We start from the raw sequence: 6000 nt of genomic DNA, 5'->3' as shown, positions 1-6000 counted from the left end.
ATATTTACTTATGGATTGTATACATATAATATTTTAGTCTATGTAATATATATTAATAGACCCTGAGATCATGACCTAAAGCTGAAACAAAGAGTCGGACCCTTAACCAACTGAGCTATCCAGGCATTTCAAAGACACATATTTTCTTTTGACTTTTTAAAAGACGCCTTTTGTTTTATTATTATTATTATTATTGGTTTTGGGGCATATGAAAATTTATTATTGTCATGTTTTCACCATCAAAACTTATGATCTTGATCTTTCCTTTCTGCCTTTGTACAAGGCCAAAAGAGAGACACTGGCTACTTTGACAATCTTAAAGTGAACTCCAGGAATGTCACCAACAGCATGATCTTTGTGACCAAATACAGCAACCAGAATCTCATAATTTTCCTCAATAGAATTCAAACAACCATTATTGGGTAGAAAGCCTGTGATTCTTTTTGCCATTCTTGATCAGCTGGACCCTGACACCTTCCTAATGGCAGAATTTGGCTGTTTGGCTTCAACTACTACTTTTTCCAGCACAATTCCCTTTGAGTGGGAAGCACCTCCAAAAGGGTTGACCTTCACAGCTGTGCCCAAATGGGCTTTCTTGTACTATTCGTCATGCTACTTCTAATCTGATCCATGGCTGTGGAGCTTCCTGGCAGTACACAGACTACAACACTTGCCCATCCTGCCTGTGCCACTGGCCTAAGAAAAGAGCTATTAATTTTTAAGTTATCTCTATACTCAATGTGGGGCTCAAACTCACAACCCCTGAATCAAGAGTTGCATGATCTTTTTTATTTATTTATTTATTTATTTATTTATTTATTTATTTATTTATTTTTTATTTATTTTTTATTGGAGTTCAATTTGCCAACATATAGCACAACACCCAGGGCTCATCCCATCAAGTGCCCCCCTCGGTGCCCGTCACCCAGTCACCCTCCCCCACCTCCCTTTCCACCACCCCTTGTTCGTTTCCCAGAGTTAGGAGTCTCTCATGTTCTGTCTCCCTCTCTGATATTTCCCACTAATTTTCTCTCCTTTCCCCTTTATTCCCTTTCACTATTTTTTATATTCTCCAGATGAATGAGACCATGTAATGTTTGCATGATCTACTGACTGAGCCAGCCAGTTTTGATTCTTAAAAATCTTTTTATTATGGAAAATTTTGAACATACTCAAAAGAATAGGATAATGAACCTTCACATATAAATCATCTAATTTCTACAATTATTAACATAATATTGACATTTTATTTTATTTTTGACTTTTTAAGTTTTTATTTAATTCTAATTAGTTAACATACAGTGTTATATTAGTTTTAGGTGTGCAATACAGTGATTCAACAATTCCATACATTATCTGGTGTTCATCATGACAAACACACTCCTTAATCCCCATCACCTATTTAATCCATCCTCCCCACCCACCCCCCTCTGGTAACCATCAGTTTGTTTTTGATAATTAAGAGTCTCTTTTATGATTTCTCTCTCTCTCTTTTCCCCCTTTGCTCATTTGTTTAGTTTCTTAAATTCCACATGTGAGTGAAATCATATGGTATTTATCTTTCTCTGACTGACTTATTTAGCTTAGATTATATTCTCTAGCTCCATCCATGTTGTTGTAAATGGCAAGATTTCATTCGTTTTTATGGCTGAATAATACTCCATTATATATGTGTAAATATATATATGTATATGTATATCACATAAAATACATATTTTCCCCCATTTTAATGTCTGTTGATCAGAGTTGAAATGACATCACTGTCCACAAATACATGAACTTAGTCATAACCAATCATGTTGCCATTATTTGTAAGTTTAAATAAATATTTAAGTAAATGTAAAAGTGTTCATGTAATAGATATTAACTGAACGTGTCAATGACAAGAAAGCTGTGTCATATTTAACTGGCAGTTTTCTTTCCATGCATATAGTGCATAGAAAGAAATATGATGTATTTTATAAACAATAGAAGTTGCAATGTTTTCTTCTATCACTTTAGCGAATCATCCTATGTACCCTAGTTTGGAGATTGGGTTTAAATTAAGAGAGAGGGGTCAATTATGTGGAACATTTTATTTTATTTTATTTTATTTATTTATTTTTTTTAATATTTATTTATTTATGATAGTCACAGAGAGAGAAAGAGAGAGAGGCAGAGACACAGGCAGAGGGAGAAGCAGGCTCCATGCACTGGGAGCCCGACGTGGGATTCGATCCCGGGTCTCCAGGATCGCGCCCTGGGCCAAAGGCAGGCGCCAAACCCCTGCGCCACCCAGGGATCCCATGTGGAACATTTTAAACAGATCAAATATTATCTTAAAAAATGGAAAAATTTTCATCACTTTTAACAAGTCACTGGAGACTTTGGTGGGGGTAGTATCAACAGTGGAAGAGGGGCAGCCTGACCACAGAGGTTAAAAGAGTAAGCAACAATGCTTAATGTAAGCATTAAGTTACATTTAATGCACACTCACTATATGCCAGGCATTGAACTAATTAAGTACTCCTCACACAGCCCTGAGAAGTTGTGATTATCTCCAATTTAAGAAAATAATCAGACTTGCAGAATCTAAGTGACTTGTACTAGGTCACACAGTTAAACAAGTGGTCCTAGCAAAATATGAACCCATGTTGAGCATTTTAAAAGCTAAGCTCCTAACTAATATGCTATAATGTCTTCTGGCATGAGGTTAGTTAGTGGAGACTGAATGCAGACAGCTACTCTTCCAGGTAGCCAAATATCTTGCCTCTGGATAAGAGCAGAAAGAAAGGGAAATAAATAGCCAAGTGTAGGGCAAGAATTGAGCATTTTTATACAGTGCAGGAAATGAGGCAGGAAAGAGAATTTGAGGCAATTGGACAAGAGAGATAATAAGGATAACAAAATCCCTAAGGATCTAGAGCATAGGAGGGGAGTCCAGGCTTGAGCAGCAGGAAATTCCTCCTCTACGAAAAGTGGTAAGAACTGGAATCAGGTACAGAAAAGTATGGAGGTTTTGCATAGAAAGGAGGAAGAAGAAGCATGGGAAATTCCAAGTTTACATTATTTATTTTCTCGCTCGGTGGAGTAGGAGACAAGGCCATTGCTTAGAGTGTGTGGAGGGTGGAAAGAAAACAGGTAGACCTCAAAGGACTATTATTAAGCCTTAAGCATTAGCTGTTGGAAGTGGGAGTTGGTATAGTTTTGGAGTTTTACATATAGTTTTTGGAACTTTTCAATTTTACAAAGACTGCAAGAAAGGTGGAGGTTGCTGATAGACTGGAGAAAATCAAGGTATCAGAGTCTTGGAAGTCTCGAGGTTATTCGCTCTGCAGATAGAGGGGTGTAGCAGGATGCTTTAGAAGAGAGCTGGACCCTGGCATTTGAACCTTCACAGCAGGGTCACTTCTCTCCCATCCTTCCAATGACCATCCTTCTGAATGTTCTCCTTTATGGCAGGACTGGAAATTTGAAAAGTACATTTCTCAGACTCCTTGTGGAGTTTCAGTTCAGAACCCTTCTATGAGAGGCCGTGGGTTGAGACTTGCAAAGTAGAAGAAGAGAAGCCATTTTTCTCCAGCTGCAGCTCCAGACAAGTACACGAGCATCTGCAGATGGCAGACATCCGGGCAGCCATGCCAGGATTTCCAAGCATCCTCCTGAGAACCACCTCCTTGGGTGCTGCAGAGGGCTGAGATCCTCAGTGGTGGTTTCTACGGTGTACCCATTTATAAATTTCATGAATTTTAGCAACGTCTTCTCTCTCCTTTGCTTCCCTGGACCTTCAGAGTTTTTTATAATCCTTTTTTTTTTTTTTTAAATCCCCTTTTACTTGTGCCTAGAGAGCATTCTGTTTTCCTGACACAACCTTGGCTGGTATGTAGCGTCCCCCACAATTCTTCATTCAAACTGGATTATGAGATTTTCTATGATCATATCAATATTGGTCAGGATTATCATACCTGTTTGTAGGGATTCTCAGCTGCAGGCAACATAAAAAAAGACTATATAGCTAAATTAAAACAAAACAAATTTATTGAAAAGATTTCAAATTGCTAGGAGGTTGGGAGAACCAGGCTCTGGGAATTAATCTAGACAGTGGACGGGAATCATAAAATTATGCTACAGAGTCAAGTGAAGTGACAGGCATTGCAGGACTCAGAGGCAGGTTTGCCTACCTGATTAACCCATGCCCCTCTGCTCCAGATATAAAGGTGGCAGGGAAAATGAGGATCTGGACTTCCAACTAATAGAGTGACAGCTCCGCCTCACAAGATGAAGGGACCTCAAATAAGATTCAGAAGCTGGGAAGCCCCAAAATTGATAAATGTCTTCTCTAATGTCCAAATTTTTGTGTGTGCTATAGTTGAGACTCTTTTGTTTTGTCTGGAAGACCCTCAAAATACTCATTGTCCCTGCTCTGTGTATTTATCCTTTATGGGCCAGTTTCCTCCTTGAAACCTTCCCAGTTGGAAATATCTGTTTCTTGCCCAGAATTCCTATAGCAATTTGTATCCTGTTTGACCTTTTTAAATTCTAACTTGTTTTTATTGATATTTGCAATTAATATTAAAGTTAGGGACACGTGGGTGGCTCAGTGGGTGAGTGTCTGCCTTTGGCTCAGGTCGTGGTCCCGGGGTCCTGGGATCGAGTCCTGTATCAGGCTCCCCGCAGGAAGCCTGCTTCTCCCTCTGCCTGTCTCTGGCTCTCTCTGTGTGTCCCTCGTGAATAAATAAATAAAATCTTAAAAAATATTAAAGTTATAGCATATTTAAGGTTGAATGAACATTAGACGTCATTTAATGTGACTAACTCATCAGCTCCTTGAGGATCATTGCTTACCTTATCAATATTGTGTGTCCACCCAGCACAATACTTGCTTAGGGTAGGCACATCATAAATGTGACTTAAAGTAAAGGAACCACACCAAGATTTGCTTGTCCCCATTTCTATTCTCTCTTCTGTCTCCTGCTGCCACCACCTGCTTATCTTTGACCCCAACCCCTCCCACATCCTCTAGGATCTTCTTTCACTTCTTTAATTTCTCTAGAATTTTCAGTCACCCTCTTTACAGGTTTTTGCCCAGTGGCCTGAAATATGCTCATATATCCCCCATTCTACAACAACCTTTCTTGGTTATCTTTCCTTCCATCTCCACGTTTAAACAACAAAAAAAGAATAGTTTATATGTAGCCTTCATGTAGTCACTTCACTCTTGTCGCTCTCTCCTTTTTCTTAAAGTCTGGCTTGTTTTCTCTTAAAGATGACTTCAGTAGCCTGATCCGGGAACTGTTTGCCCGCATCCTCTTTGGCATCCCTGATTGTTTGCCACTGGTGACCACATGACCACTGCTCTTTCTTGTCCTATGACATTATACTCCTGATTCCTCTGCTGACTTTCCTTCCTGGTTGCTCTAGTTAATATTTGCCAGTTTTTGGCTGCTTGGCATCCTGACCTCTGTGTGTTTGGGGTAATCGCTGGGGCAGGGGTGTAGAGGCAGGCAGAAGCAGCCAGTCTGTGGAAGCTCTAACTCTCTCCTTTCCCCTTCCTCCCTCCCTCGCTCCAGCTGCTAGCATGCTGGCTCATGGCCTGTGCCCTGCCAATCAGAGACTCCTGCCTGGAACAGTCAGAAATCATTTATGCAGGTGGAAGTAGCACTAAATGTCTCCTACCCAGAGAAGTGGTGCAGCCTCAGCACTGCTGAACATGTCCTGCAGGCAGCACTGCCTTGATATTCTCACCAATTACTCTCCTGGCCTGTGTGAGCTTGTCCTGGCTAACAACTGCTGGCCTCATTTGGTTCCTTCTTATTTTCTGGGCATGGTTCCCCTTTCTTGCTGTCTGAGAGCAAACCCATATGCATTAGTAAACTCCTTTCCTGCTTGTGTGAAAGTTAGTTGGTTTCTATGGTTTGCTCTCAAGATCCCTGGCTAGTACATTTTCCTTTCTTCCTCCTCCCACCCCATAAGTGAAGTTTTTCCTCCTGGCTCTTTCCATGTCTGTCTTTTTTTTTTTTT

At 40.1% G+C, this 6000-nt stretch overlaps 1 pseudogene; it reads right to left on the bottom strand.

The window, feature by feature from the left end:
• Window positions 1–246: 246 nt before the first annotated feature.
• LOC140624512 (small ribosomal subunit protein uS12-like) lies at window positions 247–678 on the bottom strand (annotated as a pseudogene).
• Between the last annotated feature and the right edge of the window lie 5322 nt (window positions 679–6000).

This window comes from Canis lupus, chromosome 34 (assembly GCF_048164855.1).
Source record: "Canis lupus baileyi chromosome 34, mCanLup2.hap1, whole genome shotgun sequence".
Classification (NCBI taxonomy): Eukaryota; Metazoa; Chordata; class Mammalia; order Carnivora; family Canidae; genus Canis; species Canis lupus.
This window is presented reverse-complemented; position numbering and strand designations above follow the sequence as displayed.